Source organism: Nicotiana attenuata, chromosome 12 (assembly GCF_001879085.1).
Source record: "Nicotiana attenuata strain UT chromosome 12, NIATTr2, whole genome shotgun sequence".
NCBI classification, from domain to species: domain Eukaryota; kingdom Viridiplantae; phylum Streptophyta; class Magnoliopsida; order Solanales; family Solanaceae; genus Nicotiana; species Nicotiana attenuata.
This window is the reverse complement of record NC_032000.1, coordinates 38645906-38671166: the sequence shown is the minus strand read 5'-3', so window position 1 is coordinate 38671166 and position 25261 is coordinate 38645906. Positions and strand designations below refer to the sequence as shown.

The window sequence follows — 25261 nt, the reverse complement described above, 5'->3', positions numbered from 1 at the left end:
ACGTTGACCGGGAGGATGATCTCCCCTTTCATTGTCTCGTTCGTCATGTTGAATCCATTGAGGACTCGAGAGGCGGGTACGATCTGGTCGAGCAGTCCGAGCTGCTTCACCACCCTCGACCTGATTATGTTGGCCGAGCTACCTGGATCCACGAGAACATGTTTAATTGGAAATTTGCTTAAAAGAAAAGAAATTACCAGTGCGTCATTATGAGGCCAAGACAAGGTCTCGATGTCCTCTTCGCTGAATTTGAGAGCATCCTTTGGTATGTAACTCCGAGTTCGCTTTTCCCTGGTGATGGATATTTTCGTCCGCTTGACAACGGGTCCCTGTGGGGCGTCGACCCCTCCAATGATCATGTGGATTACGTGCTGTGGTTCTTCTGGTTCATTCTTCCTGTTCACCTCTCTTTCCCGAAATTGAATTTTAGCTCGATCGTTGAGGAACTCTCGAAGGTGCCCTTCGTTGATCAGTCGTGCTAACTCTTCTCGAAGTTGTCTACAATCCTCGGTGTGAGTGGCGTGATATTATTATACCAAGTTAGGGTTCCTCTGTGAAGGATCTGACAATATGGGTTTTGGCCACCTGGTATCTTTCATTTTACCTATGGCCGATACGATGTCCGAGACATCGACGTTGAAGTTGTACTCAGATAGCCGGGGTGCCTCTAGCGGCCCAGTGTGCCTATCGAACCCGACTTTACTCATGAATCCCCGGTGTATTACGCCTCGGGGCGTTTCTTCGATCTTCTACATACGGCTGGTATCTTTCCTTGTTTGGTGTTGGCTCCCTTTCTGTAAACCTTTGTTCCTTTGTTAAGAGCCTGCTAGGATATACTGAGCCTGAGGGAGCTCCTAATTGGTCGTCTTCGACCCTGATCTTCGATTGATACCTGTTGTGCACATCCGCCCAAGTCACGACGTGACATTCGATCAAATTTTGTTTTAGCAGCTTCGAAGCTATCGAGCTTCGCTCGTTCAAGAACTAAGTGAAGGCCTGTACTGCCCAGTCATCGGAGACTGGTGGTAATTCCATTGTCTCCATCTGAAAGCGAGATACAAATTCCCTTAGCATCTCGTTTTCTCTTTGTTTGATTTTGAAGACATCGGTCTTCCTTGTGGTGACCTTGATGGCACCAGCATGTGCCCTCACAAAAGAGTCTGCCAACATGGCAAATGAATCTATTGATTTCGAGGGTAGGTTATGATACCACATCATAGCCCCCTTTGACAGTGTTTCTCCAAATTTCTTCAACAAGACGGACTCAATTTCGTCATCCTTTAGGTCATTCCCTTTCACAATGCAAGTATAAGTGGTAATGTACTCATTGGGGTCCATGGTTCCGTTATATTTCGAGATACCGGGCATTCTGAACTTCTTCGGAATGGGCTTCGGAGCCGCACTTGGTGGGAATGGTTTCTGCACGAACTTCTTTGAATCTACACCCTTTAGAATCGGGGGTGCGCCCGGGATCTGATCGACCCTCGAGTTATAAGTCTCCACCTTTTTATCGTTAGCCTCTATCTTCTTTTCTCCTGATTCAATCCTTTTTGTGAGGTCCTCGAGCATCTTCATAATAGCGGGGTCTGCTGCTGAGCTGTTGTTACTCGATCTCTCTGGTGCCTGCTCGACCCGAGGAGCCGTTTCCGTTGTTGCTGTGCTTGGAGTTTTTTGTTGACTTTGTAGTTGAGCAATAGCTGCTTGTTGTGCTTGCAACATCTCAAAAATGAGTTGAAGGCTAACTTCTCTATCCTCCCGAGCTAGAGTCCCTTGTGCTTCATGTTGGTTTTCCCCGCGCACACTTTCGTCGGTACGAGAGCTTACATCGACATGCACAGCGTTGCGTGAGCCCACGTCGATGAAGATTTGTGCTGGTGCCACCCCTGGGTTTTGGGGTGGTACACCGTCATCTGCACCGTTCTCTCCATGAAGCCCAATACCGTTGTTTTCGTGTGCATTTCTGAGTTAGACAATTTTTGACCTGAAATCAAAGATTCTTGGACAAGAAAAAGTGTGAAGAATAACTTGTGTTTTCAGAAAACTAGCACCAAAACAATCACTATTATTTTTAGCCCCACGGTGGGCACCAAACTGTTTACCTTGAAAATGGCATTCACAATTATATTTGATTTTATGGTTCTAAAAATATTTGATTTATTTCAATACTAGTTGTTAGGCAATAGATGCTAAGTGTAAGTAAAGAGAACAAGATATGCAAATCAATGCTGTCCCAAGACTGGGCCTCGAGCTGGCTAGAACAGGGGGATTCGAGGTCTAGTTAGGGCAGTTAGTAATGAACAATTGATGAAGAAACAATGATAACGAAGGCCTCGAAGATAGCCTTTTGCGGTTAATAATGGGCAATAAATGAAGAACAATAAATGAACCAGCAATAAATCTGTAGAGTAATTGTTGAACACGTTTAGGCAAGAAAAGCAGAGAATGTTCTATTGTATTGAATATTCATGTCAGTTACAAAATGACAAGGGTCCTCTTTATATAGGAGCGGGGGGGGGGGGGGGGGGGGGGGGGATCCCAACATAGTACATATCTAATAATGACGAGGAAATGTTATTGGTCCAGCTGTATAATAGCTCAGTATGGATTTGTACTATTCTTGCAGACTTGGTCAACTCTAACCACGTATCCTCGGGAGCTTTTCCGCCTTTACATGACGATCATCAATTTGTACTGCTCCGAGATTGGCCATAGTGAACCTTCGATATGTTCCCTCGAGGATGCACTTCGGGGTCACACTTCAAATTCTGCTTCGAGCTTCTCGAGGTCGGGCGTGGAGTGCCGCAGTAGCCCCAAAGTCGAACTTCCTGATTTTGGCCGTATACAGCAATCAAAGTAGATAGGATTTAGCTTTGCACAATTGTCATCATTGAAACTTAGATGCAACACTCTTTTCTTCTATAGAGTAGAATTTTACACCTTATAGAATTTCCAACATTTCCTTTATACGATACTCCAACAATTGACTTGCCGCCTATATTTTCATTACTGTTATAAATAGAATTCTATTTAAGATGAATGTCTATATTTTAGAGAGATTTTAAGGCTTGTTACTTGGTGGCTAAGTCACTTTTCTCCTATAAATAGAGGGGTCCTATTCCATTTTAATTCATCTAAAAATCAATAAGAATTCTCTCTCCCTACTTTTCTCTGCAATACTCTTCTTCTTCTTTTATTATTTTATAACACGTTATCAGTACGAGACTCTAACCAATTGAGTAGAAGCTTTGGGATTGAGCATAATGATTGTCAATTGTTCCATGAACTTCCTTCATGATTAAATTCTGGATTTAAGGTAAGTATTTTACTTTATTTTTCTCTATTAAATTCTTGAAATTCTATAATTTGAAATTAAATACAAGCAAAGACGATAAATTTTGATTGTAACTCTAATGGAGTTTGAAAGAAATTATAACCACTCAAAGTGGTAAAATTTCTGTGTCTTGCCATGATATAGTTCAGGTATGATTGTGGGCAAAGAATTGAAAACCCGTCCCATTGAATTTGCTCCATTCTCATTCCCTTAAGAGAATGTGATAGCAATATGTAATAAGTCTGAAAGAAGACAAAATTATTACCATAAAGGTATCAATAGATGTGGACGTGGTAATAGACAAAATTATAATCGTCATTATCGTGGTAATGAGAATAATAAGGATTCTCAAAATAAGCCTTCACTCTATGAAGTTAGTGTTTGTCATCGATTTAACATAAGATTTCGTAAAGCATATACAGATGACTATGGTCAATTCATTATGTGAATGTGACAACATCTGATTTATGAATACATATTCATTCATGGAAGAATATGAATGTATTAGTGGTAGTGAATATACCACGCACTCACCTATAGAAAGAGGGTTGAGATGATATAAGAAAATAATGTCATTATTATAGCATGAATGGTCATTGATCATGTACCTATTGCACGCTAAAATATTTTGGTAATGTGATTATTAAAGAATAACATTAATGCAAGAAACATATCTTGCATATAATTTTGACCATAACCATAATGGTATAACTTTCTCTTTAAAAAAGATATTCACTATATGAATGTTGATGAATATGTGGTAGTACAAAATTAATTGAGAGCTCTAGAAGAGCCAATTATACTATTTTGGAGAAAATTGATTATATATCAATAAGACGTTGTGTTGTAGTAAGTCTCAAAGAAACTTAATTGAGTTTTTAATGTATTCGCGAAAGCGGTTGGCTATATTGAGACTATAAATAAAGGAATGATTTAATATCTTCTATTATTACAACTTGTAGCGGGGTAATATGTATGTGAAAAGCTACCCGCTTTATTCTCCAATTTGTAACACACAAACAAAAGAATGCCACAATAAAAAGAAGTTTATTGATATAAAACCCATATCATAATAAACTTGGAGTTTATTGATAATTGCACACGTTATGGTGTAAATCTGAAGTTTATCAATATTGATTATTTATTCAGTTGGCATAATTGATTTACCCATATCAATTTAAGTATGATGTACAAAAATAAAAGAGAATTCACATGGGTAAATATTAAAGAACTAGAAAGTTCTTTACGAATTCTCTTATGTTACATGTTCTCATTAATTAATATACCAACAAAAATTGGGATTGAATCCCATGAATGCTAGAAATATCAAAGGTGAATATGGGCCCATTCACATGCCATGTATGCATATATGAGATGGTTACATGTGCGATTATTATTAACCCGCAATCTGATGTTTGCGAGGTAACTTGCTCAATAATTTAATTTCGAGCATAATTTCCAGATTACTATTCAAGATAGTTTATCTTGATAAGTTGGTTTACATCGCAGTTGGTTTAGTAAAATGATTTATTGAGTGCCTCTACTTAATAGCTAAACTATTTCTTATGAGAACAAAGTTATATATATCAGTTTGATATACGTTATATACGAAAGTATATTATTTTCTCCCCTCACAAGTGGTTCAGGGTCGGGAACCAAGTAATGTCATCTTATGATTATTGATGTGCGGTGTATATTTTGATTAACACCATAACGCACAAAGATGGGTTCTCAAAGTTGAGTAAACAAGTTAGTTTTTCTAACATGAGGGGAAGATATGATAAACAGTTGAGAAAAAGTTACGTGGAATGAATTATCATTTGTACATCTAGATCCTCGAATAAGATAATATGAACTTGAGGTTCATACAAATATAATTCATCTGCAATATATTGCAAAGCATGCCATAAGCATTTGCTGACCCAAAGAAAGTAACTATATTCTCATTGCAAATGCTCATATTAAGTCCTAGAAGGATAAAGTCTATGGTACGCTGAAAGCGTATAGACAAATCGGTTTCAAATAAACTTCTTGATAAAGAAGATGAGCAAATGATCTAAATGATCATAACAAAGGAGGCAAGTGATCTAGAAGATCACACGACACAACATTTCATAAAATCTCAGGAGAGATTCAGGTACCTGAAAATATGAATGAAGAGATCTCTATGTTATGTCTATATGAAAAATATTGGAACCGATATAATGTCACGCCCCAAATTCGAGGGACATGACCGGCGCCCGACCGGGTAGCCCCAGCCAAGCGAACCTGGATGCCTTTCCTAACCCACATGTCACCCCATGTATTCCTTACTCAATATTCCAAGAATTAGCCGTATAGTTAAGTTAGAACATCCTTTTTCAAAACATACATGCGTACTTAATAGTTTATGAGATTACAAGTTCTTTGCCCAACATATGAACATAGCCTTACACAAGCTCTAAACCCACATCTACTGTCTACGGAGCCTCTAATAGTACAACAGGATAATATAGTATTTGCAGGTAACAAGGCCCCAGCTATACCTTACACAAAATCAAAATAAGACTCCGAAAACAAGTGACCTGAACCACGCAGGGCCCCGAGGGGAAAGGGGCTCACCAAGAAGCTGATGGAGGACGAAGGGGAGCTACGATCGGTGGACTAGAGTACCTGCTACGGATCCACCTACAATCATAACACGAATGTAGCGTCCCCGGCAAAAGGGACATCGGTACATTTGAATTGTATTGGTATGTACAACAAACGTTACCTAGAGTAACCTCAAACCATACACGAATAACAACAATAGAGGGAAACAACAATTGAATACACACAAGGAAAAAAACAATCAAGGCAAACAAGTTGACAATCTCTCCTTTTCCCCATCATCATTTCCACATTTTCAATTTCACAATGTTCTCATGTTTCATTTCAATAGTTATATCGATCACTTTCCATCCTTATTACCTCGGCCACCCTTATCAGCACAACCCACACCTTATTACTTCGTGTTGCGGCGCGCAACCCGATCCCACCGAACAATCACAATTCATAAACAATAGCAGAATAACAACAACAACAATTTACAAGGAGAACAGCAACAAGTTTCAGGAGATACAACAACAAATCCCAATAACAACAGCCACACATCTCAAAGAACAACAACACAACTCACACAGATTTTATATGACTATCAATGCCATTTCCATCTTTTTCGACAGCCCGTTGTACCATTTAAATCACAGCAATAATTTTTCACAGCTAGCCACAAAGGGTGTTACCACAGTTATTTCAATATCACCAATTTTTCGATTCCTTTCCATCATTTATTCCACGGTTCTTACCACATAACACATTCGCAATTACAACTTGGTTTATTGCCATTTACTTACACAACCATATCGGACGTCTTAACCAACAACGTTTAAGGCGCAACATTGACATGAATTCACAAATGGTTTACACAAGAAAACACATACTACTCACAAGAGTTCAACTTCACAACTAATCCATGAAGATATCACATACCAAGTATTTGGACACCAAGCATGGAGATTTTACAAAGGTTAAAGTTTGCCATACATACCTGGAGTTGAATCCCTTTTTAATTTTTACTCCAATTCACTGAAAATCTAGCAACGGCAATATAGTGCACAAATTAATACTCGTAGCTTAGAATTCAAGGTTCAAAACCACTACCCGAATATACTTAGGTTATCAATCCCTTCTTTGCATAAGTCTTTGCTCCCACCCAATTACCCCCACTAGGTTTTAGGTTTTAATAAACACGCATGCACAATTTTTGCAATTATTTCCAAGAACCAATGCATGAGACTCCCCCCCCCCCCGTTAATTTAAACCTGAAATTCAATGAAAAGGGTTAGGGATTTTACCTGCAAGAGAAAGGGGATGAAGATAAGTTTGAGATTTCCCGGCCCGGATAGCTTTGAAGAATCAAATTTTGGAGGAGATGACTTTCTCTCTCAAGATCGTTAAAGAATGAGGGGTTGGGTGTTTTATTACAAAAGGGGTCGTGTTTTAAAATTTAGAAAAATAGAAACCGAGCAAGATCTGCGGTCGCATTCTGCGATCGCAGAGTTGAAATGCGGTCCGCAGATTGGACCGCAGAATTGCCCCCAAAACTCTGAGGATTCTGTTTGGGTCTGCGACAGGAATGCGGTCCGCATTCATGTTCTGTGGTCGCATAGTGCACCGCAGAACTGACATTCACAAAATTCAAAGGAGAATATGCGACGACTATGCGGTCCGCATATTTGTTATGCGATCGCATAATAGACCGCATTTTCAACATTAATTTTGACAACTCTACTGTTCCACTCTGCGGTAGAAATGCGGTCCGCATATCAATTATGCGGTCGAATTTTGGACCGCATCTTGAACTCAAGTTTTAACCAAACCACTACTTCACTGTGCGGTAGGAATGCGGTCCGCATACCGGATCTGCGACCGCATTCTTGACCGTATAATAGCATTTTCTGGAAAAATTGATTTCTTTTGATTTCTTTTGAAGAATTCTACACATTCCTAACACCTGTTCGAAGCCGACATCACAAGATTCTGGTTTATGAGCCAAAAATTTTTCGGGGCTTCACATATAAAATGTCCGTCGACAACATCTATGAAAGCGCTAAGTATAGATGAGAATTTTAAGTCTGTCGAATACAGACACAATTATATTTGCCAAATAGAAGAGACACAATTCAAGTAGAATTGGTTTCATATGAAAGACATGTTGTTTTGGACCTGCAGTTCAAACACTTGAAAGTATATAGTCAATGGTATGTGCAATCAGTTTTAGCATGACATGAAAACTTGATATGCTTCTAAAGTCTATTATATGGCTTATATGACTTAACAATCCCTGAAGGATTTAAATTGCTTAAAGCATATAGAATTCATGGTCATGAAGTACTACATCCTCAGTGCAATTTGTGCACAAATGAATCTTGCTATAACTATAGGCATGATAATATGATAGCAAGAGTTTTCACCTCTATGTGAAGATATGGAACTGATGATTCCAACAAGATCATATGAAGACAATACATCTATTAGGGATGATGATTTCAAGGTGAAACAAACTCGTTCAAGTTAATATGGCTGATTTGTTTATCAAATCTCTGCCAAAGATCTTTTGAAGATGGTGCACAAGATTGGAATGCAAATGCTTAAAGATGTGAATTGATGCTCTCATTAGGGGGAGATAATACGCGTTGTACTCTTTTTTCCTTACAAGGTTTTGTCCCACTAGGTTTTCCTTGCAAGGTTTTTAACGAGGCAACCAAAAGGCGTATTGTTAGATATGTGTACTCTTTTCCTTCTCTAAAATTTTTTTCCCACTGGGTTTTATTTTAGTTAAGGTTTTAACGAGGCACATTATCTGGTAGATAGACATTCAAGGAGGAGTGTTATAAATAGAATTCTATTTAAGGTGAATGTATTTATTTTAGAGAGATTTTAAGGCTTGTTACTTGGTGGCTAAGTCACTTTTCCCCTATAAATAGAGGGGTCCTATTCCATTGTAATTCATCTTAAAATCAATAAGAATTTTCTCTCCCTACTTTTCTCTGCAATACTCTTCTTCTTCTTTTATTGTTTTATAACAATTACACTTTATTTACTCATGACAAGTTCAAACAAATAGAATGTTATTACAAATAGTATATGTGTAAATATTTTAAGCGGCATCAGTAGTTATATATGTCATGGGAAATATGTCGAAGCAACACGGGAATTGTCGCCTCAGGTGCGCTCAAATGCGGAAGATGACCTTCAATATTTGAGATGATCTCCACAATAGACTTGGCCCCCCAGATTTCGGTGTAAATATTCGGCAACTGCCACCGGCACCGCCACGTCCATTGAACTCTGAATGATATGGCAAGGCACAGTAATACGGGACAGAAAATGCCTTAGGTCGAACGTGAAAACGGTGCGGAAAAAGCTCAGTGCTATGTCAGGTCTCATGTTGAACAGTGTCCTGCTGAATTCTTGTACTGCCACTGAATCCATGTCACCTCCCACCACTAATGGCGCAAACCCAGCGATCCATGCCTTGTAGTTCGACTCCATCGCTTGGCACAATTGCTCTATATCTTCCAGCTCGAATCCTCGATAATAGTCGTCTGCATTTATAAACCTAACAGAAACTATGTTGGTGTAAAATTTTACAGAAAAAGAAAAGAACTTTGATAGAGTATTTTACTTTCCTTGAGGAATTTTTGCCCCTACCTACTATGTTACTACTGGATGAATGGTAAAATTGGTTTACTTACAAAGTCAAAAGCGAAATTCAAGTTGGATAAAAATTTGAAATTTCACAAAAATACGTTGCGTGATTCTTTCTAGAATTATAAAAAAAAAAAGAAGAAGATTAATTCAGGCACAGCGAAATACTTATATTTGTCATAGTCTTAGATACTTGTTAAGATAATAATGTTAATAGATATAATCCTTTGGAACAAGCACTTGAAAATTATACATTCCAAATCAAAGTCCGTCTCAAATAAGTTGGAATCGGCGGTATGAATTCTCAATTCATTCTTCCAAAACAAAATTTAATTTATTAAATTTATTATTTAAAAAAGTAAAAAATTTAATCAATTTCATCCAAAGTTTTAAATTTTTTTCCCACCTCTTAACAAAATTGTTAGTAGTTCTTTTTCTGGTACTCATAAAAGACCACTCTCTTCTATACCTCAATCAGTTACTACAAATTAATTAAAGTAGTACTTCAAAACTAACTAACCATGGGTATATTGGTAAAAATAAATATTACACGTGGATTTATATGAGTGGCTGATATGACAAGACACGTGGATCAGTACGAAAGCGACATCTGGAAAGATGCAGTAAAAGAGGCACGAGTCGTAATAGATACGAGCAAATCACCCACGAGAGGAGAAGATATAGTCGCCCAAGTTTAAATGGTTACATGAAGAGGTACCGGCGGAATGAATCAAGACAGTAAAAAGGAAAGATTCATGAGTCATCAATTAATGAGTGTGAACGGTCTCAAACGTTACAGAATCTTCATGGACAGTTACGATTACTAATTATAACGTCTCATTAATATCATTGATGCTCATAATGATTTGGTCATAAAAGGGGAAGACGTTGTACTTATAGACTCCTATATAAGGAAAAGAGATATCATTGGTACAGACACGTTCTAATTAATATTGGAATACAATTACTTTTTTTTGCTTACTATTAGCTACTTTTGCTATCTCATATTCTAATTTCCTTTCTTATCATTAAGAGAATATATAATTTCTTGATTATCAGTACCCCGAGTACTTCTTAAAATAAGCGTTGACCGAATTACACTATTTTTGGTTAAACAAATTGGTTCCGTTAGCGGGATCTGATAATCTTTTCACTTTTCAACTTCTTTTTTCTGTCAAAAAATCATGTCGACTGCTAACGACAACAACCAACAAAATGAGCAACACCGGTTGAACTAGCAGAATCAACAAGAGGATGGAACTCCAGTCCCTTCACCCCGAAACTCTCCTCAACAGTCCCGAGAAGGGTCACCTGATAGATCAATATCACATGCGAGTGACCAACAAGGGGATGATCAAGCTATTGACGAAGCATTGAAGCAACTAATCGCAGAACAGGTCAACAATGCTCTCCAAGCTTTTGTTTGTGGGTTGCCAATTGTACCACCAACTCCACCTCCGAATAACACCGCAACCATACAAAATCCACGCTCGGGACTGCCAATTCGGGTAGTGGAGGAACTCCCAGTGAATCTCGTGATGGAAGGTCAGGTATTCCGATTAATTCTGATTACAAAGTTTAGTACTAACTTTGCAGAAATAACTCAAGGAGCAGAAGATCGCATAGAGCAGATACCTGGTGTTCCACCCAGAATCAAAGAGGTGGATATGGATAAATATTCTCAACAACCTTGGAAGCCAAGTGCCGCTCCTTTGTCTATTCCAAAATAGTTTAAGATGCGCGATATCCCGAAGTATGATGGGACAACCGATCCACGAGATTATGTAACTGCATTTACAACTGGCGTGAAAGGCAACGACTTGACCAAACAAGAGATTGAGTCAGTTCTGGTCAAAAAAATTGGTGAAACACTCACAAAAGGATCACTGACATGGTATTCTCTTTTACCTGAAAATTCTATTAATTTTTTTGCTGAGCTTGCAGATGCATATATAAAAACACACTCGGGAGCTCAAAAGTTGAAGATGGAAGACATCATCAAAACAAAACAAGGAGATACGGAGCTACTCAGGGAATTCGTGGATAGATTCCAGTGTGAAAGAATGATGTTACCACGTGTACCTGACAATTGGGCGGCTATGGCATTTGCAAGTAACCTAAATGAAAAAAGCTCAGAAGCCACGAGGAGACTCAAAGAAAGCTTACGAGAATTTCCTGCAACAACTTGGAATGATATTTACAACAGGTATAGCACGAAGCTGCGGATAGAAAAAGATACTATCACTCAGTCACGGGGAGATGAAAGAGTAAGTTCGAGGCGACCAGAAACTGAAAAAAGGTCCTGTAAGAACAGGTACAAACCTTACATGGGACTAGCAGGAAGGGATACACGTTCTAAATAGGAGAACCCGAGGTACAATTCCAGATCAAGGGACAGAGATGCGGGTTCGTCATCCAAATTTGAAAAGGAGCGAGACACACGGGAAAATGACAGAAGTTCAAAAGCGAAGATTGGTGGTTACAGTTTCAACATCAGCACATTTGAGTTGGTAGCTGTTTTAAGAAGCATGGGAGATAAGGTGTGGTGGCCAAAAGAAATGAGATCGAACCCAAATAGAAGAAACCCTGATTTCTGGTGCGAGTTTCATAATGACCACGGTCACAAAACAGCAGAGTGCAGATTGCTACAAGGTGAAGTAGAGCACTTATTAAAACAAGGCTACTTAACCGATTTGTTTAGTGAGAAGGGTAAGCAAGCATATATGAAGAATAGACAGGAGCCACCAAAACCTCCGTCACAAAAAGAACGGTTAATGTCATAAGCGGAGGGAAGGAGGTCAACAGTGTGACATATACCGCTGCAAAAAAGGTGTCAAAAATCACAGTCACCCACGGAAAGCGAGTACGCCAAGTTTTGGAAGAAGACAGTATGACATTTGATGATGCAGACGCAGATGGTGTGTTGATCCCACACAATGATGCACTGGTAATATCTTTACTTGTACATGATACTAATGTGAAACAAGTTTTGATTGATCCAGGTAGCTTTGTAAATATCATTCTTTTAAGAGTGGTAAACGAGATACAAGCTGATGAAAAGTTGGTACCCAAAGCACGTACCTTATCTAGGTTTGACAATTCAAGCGGTGTTACAAAAGGGGAGATAATACTCACTACATTCGCAGAAGGAGTAGTCAAAGACACGAAATTTCATGTAATAGATATGGACATGGCGTACAATATGATCCTCAGCAGACCTTGGATTCACGAGATGGATGTTGTTCCATCTACTTTACATCAGGTTATTAAGTTCCCTTCGCAATTGGGAATTAGGCAAATCCATGGTGATCAGCAGGCTTCTAGTAGTATCAATTCAGTGGCAGATTCAAGATAACAAAATAATGTTGCAGATGTGAAATAGCAATTACAGAATTCAGTTGAGGGTTTAACAACTCAAACCTCAACCAAAGATGGACAAACGGATGTAGACTCAAGGCCCGATACTATTCAAGAGCCAGAAGAGAACGAAAACATCAAAACAAAAATTGAGGAAGTCGAAGCTATGGTGTTGTTTATACATTGGCCGGATAGAAAAGTTTACATCGGAACCAACCTGAGCCCAAAGATGAAAGGTAAGTTAATTGAATTCCTACTAGCTAACGCAGATTGCATTGCTTGGTCGTATTCAGATATGACAGTTACACCCCCGAAGGTGATGACCTATAAGCTGAATGAAGATCCAGCATACCCACCTGTCAAACAAAAAAAGGAAGCAAGGATCCTTCAAAAACCAGGTGATTCAGGATGAGGACAAAAGCTTTTAAAAATCTGGTCTATCCGAGAGGTAAAATATCCTAATTGGCTAGCTAATACTATAGTGGTACCCAAAAAGAATGGTAAGTGGCGAGTTTGTGTAGATTATACTGACTTGAATGAAGCTTGCCCTAAAGATTCTTTTCCTTTACCGCACATAGATCAACTAATTGATGCTACTGCAGGACGTGAATTGTTAAGTTTTTTAGATGCCTACTCGGATAATCAAATAAAAATAGATCCTTTAGATGAGGAAAAAACTTCCTTTATTACAGAAAAGGGGACTTACTGTTATAAAGTCATGCCTTTCGATCTAAAGAATGCTGGAGCCACGTACCAGAGGTTAGTAACGAAGATGTTTCAAGAACATCTGGGAAAAACCATGGAAGTCTACATTGATGACATGTTAGTCAAGTCAACACAGGCTGGGGATCACATCCAACATTTGTCAGATACATTCCAGATTCTCCGCAAATTCAATATGAAGTTAAATCCTGAAAAATGTGCATTTGGCGTATCTTCAGGTAAGTTTTTAGGTTTCCTTGTTTCTAACCGAGGAATTGAAGTAAATCCAGCGAAGATTAAAGCCATTGATGAAATACCGGATATACTCACAAGCAAAAAAGAGGTGCATAGGTTGACGGGTAGGATAGGGCATTAGGGAGGTTTATTTTTAAATCTTCGGAGAAAAGTTTTAAGTTCTTTTCAGTATTAAAAAAGCAAAGTCAATTTGAATGGACTGAGGAATGGCAACAAGCGCTCAAGAATCTAAAAGCATACTTGTCAAACCCACCGTTGCTGGCTAAACCAAAGGACGGAGAAAGGCTACTCATTTATCTCGTTGTTTCAGACGTAGCAGTTAGCGCAATTTTAGTTCGAGAAGACAAAGGTAAACAATCCCCAACTTATTATGTTAGCAAGTCCTTATTGGATGCTGAAACTCGATATCCTCAATTAGAAAAACTTTCTTTAGCATTAATAATGGCATCGAGAAAATTGAGGCCTTATTTTCAATGTCACCCTATTTATGTAGTGACCGCTTACCCCTTACGAAATATATTGCATAAGCAAGAGTTATCAAATAAATTAGCCAAGTGGGCCATAGAACTATGTGAATATGACATCACATATCAACCTAGAACTACAATAAAATCATAGGTTTTAGCAGATTTCGTGGCAGACTTCAGCCCAGGGATGGTAACAGAAGCAGAAAAGGAACTACAGGTATTTAACGGGTCTAATCCAGGTACTTGGACCCTGTTTACTAATGGCTCCTCGAATGTTAAAGGAGCGGGTTTAGGCATTGTTCTGATCCCACCTTCGGGAGAAACTATAAGGCAAGCCATAAAGTGCCATCCTATTACTAATAATGAAGCAGAATATGAAGCTATGATTGCAGGTCTAGAATTGGCACGAGAGCTAAGAATAGAGCAGGTTATAAACAAAAGCGACTCGCAGCTCGTCGTTAATCAAATGCAGGGGACTTACATAGCTAGAAAAGCGAGGATGCAGAAATATTGAAAAAGGCACGAGATTTGATCAGGCAATTTCAATCCTGGAAAATCGTGCAAATACCCAGGGAAGAAAATGTTGAAGGAGACGCGTTGGCTAATCTTGCATCCGCTGTAGAAGTGACAAATGAAGAAAATGCTTATGTAATATATTTGTTTCATTTGGTACTTGATCAAGATAAAAACGAGGTAAATTTCAATAATTTAACCTGGGACTGGAGAAATGAGATCGTTAATTTTTTGCAGTACGGAATTCTAGAAAAAGGCTCAGGCACTTCGACGAAAAGCTGGCCGTTATTATTTGGATCAAGGTAACTTATATCGAAAGATGTTCGGTGGACCTTTAGCAAGATGTCTCGGACCTTCTGAAATAGAGTATGTGATGCGAGAAGAAGGATACCATAGAAATCACGCAGGAGGAAGATCCTTGGTAAAAACCCTAATTAGAGCAGGGTATTATTGGCCTAAAATTGAAGAAGAGGTAGAAAGCTTTGTGGCCAAATGTGACAAATGCCAAATATATGGTAACAATACGCATCGCCCAGCAGAGTTATTACAACCGGTTATTGCACCGTGGCCTTTTATGAAGTGGGGAATGCATATCGTGGGTCCATTACCACAAGCCAAAGGAAAGGTACGATTTTTACTAGTACTCACTGATTATTTTGCCAAGTGGGTAAAAGCAGGTTCCTTCAAACAAGTACGAGAAAAAGAAGTTAGGGACTTCATTTGGAGAAACATCATATGCAGGTTTGGAGTTCCAAAAGAGATCGTGTGTGATAACGACCCGCAATTCATAGGCGCAAAAATCACAGAATTCTTTCAAAGTTGGCAGATTAAAAGGATAGCTTCAACACATTATCATCATGTAGCCAATGGACAAGTTGAATCAACAAACAAGGTTATTATTAATAACCTAAAGAAAAGACTAGAGGAGTCAAAAGGAAAATGGCCAGAAGTGTTACCAGGAGTCTTATGGGTTTACCGAACAATAGCAAAAACAGGTACGGGAGAGACGCCATTCTCACTTATGTATGGTGCTGAGGCCTTAATTCCAGTTGAAATAGGTGAACCAAGTACGAGATACACCCAAGCGACCGAAGAGTTAAGTGAGGAAGAGATGCGAATAACTCTCGATTTGCTTAAAGAAAGGAGAGAAACAGCCTTGATAAGGATGGTAGCGCAGAAGCAAATTATTGAGCGATATTACAATTGGGAAGCTCATCTTAGGTACTTCAAGATTGGGGACTTTGTACTCAAGAAATTTTTCCAATCAACGAGAGAAGCCATGGAACGACGCAGGATGCGGCAGGACATGGGAGGTTGTGGCCATGGCACGACGTAGGGCATGGCAGGACATCGCAGGAAAGTTGAGCCCAAATTGGAAAGGACCTTACAAGATTCGAGGTATTGCAAGAAAGGGTGCATATGAGTTAGAAACAATGGACGGCAAACTACTACCATCAAATTGGAATGCTGTTCATTTGAAGAAGTATTACTTCTGAAAGGGAAAACCGCCGGTCAGGTATCATTTATCCAAGGTTTAAATTTATTCTTTTTTAATTGTACTAACTATTTTAGATGATAGGCACAAAGCTAGCCCATACCAAATGATGATCTTAGACCTAAAAGACACGCGCGATGCAAAATCATCCTCTGTCTAGGTTACAACTTTTCTGATGGAAATAAAAAGGGTTAATTAGTCATCATCTAAAATTATACCTCCGAGTCCCGTATGTTTTTCCTTTTCAGGAAAGTGTCCACATGTAATAATCAAGTGCTCGAGATTTCGTACTTCAGAGCTCTAACACTTGGGGAACTATATATATATGGAAGGCGAAGAAGACTAGAAAAGTTAGAATTTGAGTCAAGCTTGAAGCAATCTACCCAACTAATCAAAAGTTAAGAGTGAGCAAATCAAGAACCAAAAATTCAAGCAAGCCTGATTCAAAAACCTATGATGAAGAATACACTCGCATATGTAAATTACAAAATCTTATTAGTATCTATGTTTAAGGAAATATTTAGTAGTGGGTTGCAAGATATACCCTTGAATCATGTAAAATCTTTTATAAAGAAAACAATTATGAAAGAGTTATAGATGTTATGCGAATACATGTAAAGTTCACAGTTTGAAAGTTCAAGAATACAAAACTTCTTCAAGTTATTCTAAGAAATATGTATGTTCCTACTTCTTCTTTCGTATGTTTACACCAAAATGAAGTTGAGAAGTCTTCTTCATTAAGTGTCGTATATAAAAGGGCCCTCTTTTATAATTCGTGCTTATTCAAAAGAGTCACGAAACATAGAAGTATTTTTAATGCAAAGGGTAAAACAAAATCTCAAACATAGGCGGAAAATGAAGCCCAAACTTATAAATATAAGACAAGGGTAAACCGCTAAAAGAGTAGAACAGAAACTCAAAATAAAGGTATTATAAGAGTTACACAAAAACTTAGTAATATTATAAACTTGGTTAAAACTAAGTATACAACTTAGTTCCAACCTGATTACTTGATACTAAAACCCCAAAACAGATTAGGGGTAAAACTTTTCAAACATTACAAAACCCCCAAATAGGACCAGGGGTACACTTCAGAACAATCCACCAATAAAAAAACGAAAAACCACTTCAAACTTTTCAAACTTTCACTGTGGGGCAGAATCTGAACCAGAAGGATGAAGAATGACATCATCAATAGCAGGAGAAACAACTTGAGCGGAAGGAGATTGAACAACAGCTTCACCAGGAGTAACTTCATCACCCTCGGGAATGTCAACCGAAGGTGAAGAAAAACTCTGAATCTGTCGGGTTTTCTCAATAGTTTCTTTAATCTTTGTAATCTCAGCAATTAAGTCAAAGCCTTCCTGGCTTGCCTCCGTTAAAGTATCGAGGTGTGTGTTCAAGAAAGCCCAACTAACTTCAACGGCGGCCTTATCTTCAAGGGCTTCATAATCTCTTTCCCACTGCTCAATCTCACTTCTTAGCTCTTCCTTCTCATTCAAGGCAGCATCATAAGAAGCCTGTAAGGGGGCAAGTGAACTCTCTAAAAACTAAACTCTGTTAGAAGACACTCGGAGATCTTCTTGAGCTTGGGTGAGCGTTTGAACAAGCTCCCCGGCGTAAACTTCTTTCTGGTTCAGTAGTTCCTTCAGAACCCTAATTTCTTCAGTGGCTTTAGAAAGTTGCTCAGCAAATGAAGACTCGAGAAGGTTTTTATCTTTGCCCGACTGATTAGATGAGGCTTTCTCAACTGCCAACTCTGCTGCCATTACTTTCACCTGTTGCTCCAAGGTACACTTTTCTTCCTCTAAGATTTATTTTTCAAGTTGAAGGCCATCGAACTGCTCTTTCCAGTTGTCTTCCTCGATGTGATAATCGTTCATTAACTGCTCTATGTGAATGATCATCCTCTTCATCATCTCCGTGCCAATGAGGTTGATCTACACAAAGAAAAAAAAAATGTGATACCAATAAAAAGTAAATCACGTGCAAAATAAAAAGCTAAGGCTTATACCTTTAAAGATGAATGTACGATATAATTCATCCACGTTAAAGAATTGTGGCTCTCCAATTTTGACTTCTCAAATGGGCTAATCAATGGTTTCAGCCATACATCAGCTTGGCCAGATTTCTTCAGAAGATTACCATCCTCAAGATCCTCGATGGTAACTTTTTGCCCTACTTGAGGAATAATCTCATCAACAGTGGGTTCACGAAGTGGTTCACTAGAATCTCTACTTCTAATAAAAGATCTATGTGAAGAAGAAGCCCTAGTTCTAGAAGACGACGGGGTAGTGGTACTGGGTTGAGAAGTAGAACCACTGATAGAAATAGATCCTAAACTACGTAACCTGCCATCTCTTCTACTTCCAGTAGGAGCAGATGAAAGGGGAAGTTCATCCACTATAACAACTTTACGAGGATCAGGATTTGAAGAAGATATAGTTGTATGAGAAAGTAAAACGTGATGAAGAACGAGAACACAGTAGAAAGTTTTTGTAAAAGCAAAGGCAAATGAGGTAATATGAAGAAGCAACCGTCATGTAAAGGGGGTCATGATTGAAACGTCATGATGAAACAGTCACTTCATAACTAATGCAGCCGCAAAAAAGCCCTAGAAGTCGCTGAAAAGTCGCAATCCCAATTAACGAAGGCCACGTGGCACATCCATTAAATGGAAGTGACATACGACGCGTTGGTTCTAGAGAAGACGTAATGATACATGGGAAACAGCGTCAAAAATTCTCGCCATAAATACATACCACTTCCCAAATATTCAACTGCAGAATATTCGACAAGTGGGGGGACTATCTGTATTGGTAAAAATAAATATTACACGCGAATTTATATGAGTGGCTGATATGACAAGACACGTGGATCAGTAGGAAAGCGACAGTTGGAAAGATGCAGTAAAAGAGGCACGAGTCGTAATAGATACGAGTAAATCACCCACGAGGCAAAGATATGGTCGCTTAAGTTTAAATGGTTACATGAAGAGGTACCAGCGGAATGAATCAAGATGGTAAAAAGGAAAGATTCATGAGTCATCAATTAATGAGCGTAAACGGTCTCAATCATTATAGAATCTTCATGGACAGTTACGATTACCAATTATAACGCCTTATTAATATCATTGATGCTCATAATTATTTGGTCATAAAAAGGGCAAAGACGTTATACTTATAGACTCCTATATACGGAAAAGAGATATTATTTGTACAGACACAATTTGATTAATATTGGAATACAATTACTTTCTTTTGCTTACTATTAGCTAGTTTTGCTATTTCATATTCTAATTTCCTTTCTAATCATTAATTAAGAGAATATATAATTTCTTGATTATCATTAGACCGAGTACTTCTTAAAATAAGCTTTGACCGAATTACATTATTTTTGGTTAAACAATGGGGTTTATTTCAGTTAAGGTAAATTTAATATTTGTAGGGGAAACACGACGAGAAATGATCTCACCTTGGTGAAGCAGAAACAAGGATGAGCTTGGAGAAGAGGTCAGGGTGAAATATGGAAGCAACAACACCGGTCATAGCAGATAAGGAATGTCCTAAATACATACAAGAAGTGATTTGAAGTTCCTCCAAAATGGCAAGTAAATCGTAGGCATAACCTTCAAGGGAAGAGTATCGATCGAAATCGGAGTAATCAGGATTGATCGGTCCAGAACCAATGTTGTCGTAAAGTACAACTCGATATTCACCGACGAGGTAAGGGACAAGGTGTTTCTGGACAGATTGGTTAGTGCCAAATCCATGGCCGAGGACTATTGTCTTCTCGCCTGAACCCAGTATTGATACCCAATTTTTTCCTAGGTATTTTTATATACAAAATAATTTCAAAATAGCATCTACATACATATATAAGCATGCCCAAGAGTTTTGGTATTTTTCCCTAATTTTTAAAGATTTTAAAATCAATTTATTATCCATTTTAGCAGTATAAAAATCAGTAATTATTCCCCAAAACTATCCTTTTTGTGAATAACTTACTTTATTCTCATATTTACACCCAAATATAATTAAGGTGATTTTTGTATATTTTTACAAATTTATTTGGTATTTTTAAAGCTAAATTGCATATAATTGCAATTATAGCCTATTTTACGATTAATAGTATTTTATAATTGTAAAATTAGCTCCAGTATTTTTAAATTAATATTTATGTATTATTAATTAGCACAGTACTTTTAATTTGCTTTTAAAATCATTTTTCACTATTTTTATAAAATAAAAGGAGAAAATTGGTTATTTAATATTTAGCTCATTTCTATTTCAATTACAACCCCATTTCCTTTCAATTTTGGCCCTTGATTTTACCCAATTCCGCCCCAAATTAAACCAACCCAATCCCTAAGCTTGTATCATCTCTTTCTTCTGAACCTGTGTAAATTCTGGGTTTTTTCAAACATGTTCTCATGACCTTGAATTAGTTTTCTTTCTATCATGTATGTTTGTTTCTCATAAGTCTTTGGAAAAGACTTCTGAGCCTCTCTGAAGTGGCTTGCTTTCTCACCTCTATGTCTGATTCAATTCGAAAACCCTAGGATTTGGGGGTTTCTTGGAAATTTTGATTTGTGTGCGAGTTAGCGCTCTATTTTGGGACCCTGGACTCCCAGACTCGTTTTGAGTCTGCAAACTAGACTTATACCACTTTTGCTTATGATTCTGGACCTCTCTTTGATTAACTTCTCTTCCAAATAACTTGACAACCCTTCTTGATTCACTTATTTGTGTGCTTTATATATGAGAAACTCCTCTTTCAAAATGTTTACCAACTAAGTGATTGATTCTGAAATCCTTTTAATAAGGCTGACAGATTGTCACTGATTTTCTTTGATCGAACTTCCTTTACCTTTCCTGACTTGGTTCATTCTAATTGAACTTGTAATTTTGGTTTCACTGGCTGTTTGATTGACTCCCTTGCCATATTTAACACAAACTGTGTACCATTGATTGTTTTCCTTAAATAACTCCTATGTATTTACCCTTCTTATGCTACTTTGAAAAGGTTTTAATTAAAACTCCTTTTATTAACTAGCTTTTACCCTTTGAAATCAGAATCCCTTAACCAAAGGGAGATTGATTTCAATGTTATTTCCTTGCCTCTCTTACTTGTTTTCTGCACTATAAAAGGGACTTCCCTTCTGCACTTTTTAGAGGACGGACACACTACCAATCCTTAACTTCCAATTCAATACTTACACACTTGCAATACTGCTTTGAATTCCATACTCTTTCAACACTCTGCTTTGCTTGAAATCTTTGGGAACTACTTTGCTTGCAACTTGGCCTTTTCGAGATTACTGCTTTTACTTGTTTTCCTTGAGACCGGTATGTTCTGATTCAATTTTCTGCCTCACCCCCTATGTGTTTACTTTATAGTGTCAGCACTCTTGTTTACTTTGCTGTTCATGTTCAGTGATTAAACCATGTATGTTCTTTCCTTGCACTTATTTCTATTGTGAATCCCTACCCCCATATTCCCTTTATGTGTTTGAGTTAAGGTTCTTGGCCTGGCAGTATCGAAATTACTGCCCAGGTCAGAACCTGGTCCTCAATGGATCCTAACTCCTCATATTTGGCTAACAGGCTGGTCAGGGGTGTGCCAGCACTCTTAATTGCTGGGCATGACCACCAGCCTGCCATGGCTTTCCCTAATTCCCCTCTATGCACTTACAATTACTCTTAGACTCTTAAGTTCTGCCCCCCTACTATGAGCCCTGCTTTGGGACCTTGAGTTCCCTCTGAACTTGGACATTTGAGGGCTGGCCTTTCCACACTGCACCATGATCTAATTCTGCAATGCATTTGGGGTGTAAGCATTGCCCGGAGCCCCTTTGAGACTCTTGGGAACTCTGATATATCCCAAACATGAGAAAGGCTTTTGGAAATCTGATCCTGGAAGTTGGTTTATCTCATACTTTGAGTCTGAATTAGGCTGTTTGGTTGTAGCTTGAGATTCTGATGTAATTTTTTTTTACTTTTCTTGATCCACTCGGGCCTGTAATAATTTTTAATAACTATTGGGGATGGCTAGTGGAAAGGGATGGGAATGAATGCATGCAAAGGGTAGATAACTTGCCTATAGGATTTTCTGATTCCTGCGTTCATATAGACAGCATACTTATAGGTTACTTATAAATTCCTACATTCATGTAGATAACTTGTTCATAAGGTTACTTATAAATTTATGCACTTCTGCATTCTCATCTTAGAAACTCTGCCTATAAGTTTTTTTTGCATTTCTGCATATAGAAATCCTGTCTCTAAGTTTCTGCATTTCCGCATATAGAAATCATGATCATAGGTTTTCTGCACTTCTGCATATACATGTCACTAGGCAAACCATAGGACTCTTGCATTTATGTAATCGTTTAAAACCAATAACGCTTAGAAATCATGTCTATAGGAGTAATCAACTGAATCAGCTTCGTCTATTTCATCCATGAGTCTAAATCAGCCACAAGGTCGTTTAAAATCTGCAGATCTTTTGTTTATAAAACCAGTAATCTTTTCTTTCAAATCAGTACGCTCTGTTAGATATCATGTCTATAGGTCTCACCTAGGCAAACCATTAGTTGATTAATTAACTGTGTTAGTTTTGATAAACTACAACTAGACAAGGCTAATTCGGATTCCTCATCTGAGAAATATGTGATAAATCAGCCTGTCCTAACGCATTAAATTTAATTCAGACCTAATCAGTACCTGTAAGTCATGCTAAATAATTTGTTGCTTTGAATGAGGAGGCCTATTTGAGCCTTTAACTGCCATGTGCTTCCCCTTTTACTTCTTTATGTGTTTTTGTTTGTCGCACTAAGTTTTTTGTCCTTTTAAAACTCTGGAAAGACAATCTCCCTTCCCTTTAGGATTAGTAGTCCCAACTGCCTCCGGGACTGATAGGATTAGGGCGGGTAATAGCATGCAATAAGTAACGAGACCATTCAGCGATTTACTACCTTAACCGGGTGGGTAAGGGTAGACATGGATATGATGACCACGCGATAACACCACGTGTATAAATGGTTACCAGGTGTTGCGTGGGGTGATCCATCTTATTTATAAACCTAGGACCCCCCTTCCCTCTTTACTTGTTTATTTTCTTTTTTTCAGTATTTTTATGAAAGCTATAAATTTTCAGTTCTTGAAACTCCTTCTTTTACTTCAATCCTTTAAAAGTCTCTTTTAGATATTTAATTTCCAGCACTGTTTTTTTTCTCCGAACATCTGCCTCTTTTACTCCTTTGTTTGATTGTTTGTACCAATTAATTTACCCCCCCCCCCCCTTTTGCACTTATACATCCTTTAAACAATTATGAAATCGCCTATTTCTAAACTTCAACACGCTTTTAATTTTTATCTTTCCTTGTTGCAATCATTATGTGAAAGTTGTCTTGTTTGCTTACTTGTTATTTCCATTCAAAGTCACAATTGTAGCATGGTTGGGAACCACACTAGTGGATCTTGGGGGGTGCCTAACACCTTCCTCCCGAGATAATTTCAAGCCCTTACCCATTCTCTGGTTCTTCTTCTCTGTTGAATTTCTTAGTGTCCTAATGCACTTAATCATTAGGTGGCGACTCTTCTAAATTGCAAACCCAATTCCCAAAAGGAAAAGAGTTGTCCGCGCAAATGTCATAAATCCGATTTTGCCTTTAGAAAAAGGGGGCATCGATAGCATGGCGACTCCGCTGGGAATATTCTTTAGGCTATTACCATTTCATGCTACTTGTGACTTTATTGCATCTTTATTGCCTTTATTTAATGTCTTTATCTCTTTTATACTACAAACTGACTTGTCTCTTTGTTTTCTTTTCTTTAATGCTTTCTTTTACTGCTTTCCTTCAATATTGTTGTAATTATGAGCAATTATTGTAATCATTACTTTAGGAACGTGCAAATACGTGACAACTTGTTTCATTCTTGTAATTGCATATTCAACATCATATTCCACTCGTGCCAAACAAAATACCATAGCAACACTTATAATGAGTGGTTGCGCCCTTCCGATATTACCACCTAAATTTGGCAAAGGCGTATTTGCGGTAAAACCAGTCGATCAGCGGTTGCAGTCGACGGTTCCGTGCCTTTCCCTCTTGAGTTGTCCGCTCAAGGATACCGGTCTAACACCCTATAGAAACCTTAGTCTGTTCAATTGTGCATGCATCACTGTCAAACCTAGCTGAGTCAGTTATGCTGTCCGCATAATGACTCTTTAAGATAGCCTTGTCCAAAGTCCACTGGGTTTCCTTGGAACCCAAACGGACATTACCACGTCTGTGCATTTATTTGGAGAACTAAATGCTGCTTATGCCAATTATTGATATTTAAATAGTCGAGTCTGGCGGGGGGAAGGGTCTAACACTTTGTTTTGCAGAAAATGAGGCACGAAGTCCCCAGATTCGGCATGGTAACCAACATCCACCCAAGGCTGCTAAGCTCGTGGGGAGACCTTCACTCCAGTGATCAGACCCTCGTCCGCAAATACTTGGGAAATTTGCCTTCTCTTCTGGAAATCCAACCCGACAACAAAATCATAGAGGCTGCAACTCTATTCTGGGATGGTGACAGATCTGTATTCCGCTTCGGGGAACTTGAAATGACACCTTTGCTGGAGGAAATAGGAGGACTAGCTGGTATTCCGTGGGAGACTCCGGGTTTAATTATGCCAAAAAATCGCAAGGGTAGGGGTTTTCTCAAAATGATGGGACTAAAGAAGAACACAGACTTGATCTGCTTGAAAGATTCCTACATTCCTTTCGACTATCTGTACGAGAGATACGTCCATAGTAAGTCTTACCGCACTTACCCAGATGAATTCGCCCTCACATCATTGGGGCACATCCACAGAAGAGTCTTCGTCTTTATGTTCTGCTTTTTGGGGATGATAGAG

General features: G+C 38.3%; 1 pseudogene; it reads right to left on the bottom strand.

Annotated features, from left to right (window-relative positions):
• LOC109236044 overlaps positions 9022-25261 on the bottom strand; it is a 40383-nt pseudogene continuing 24143 nt past the window's right edge.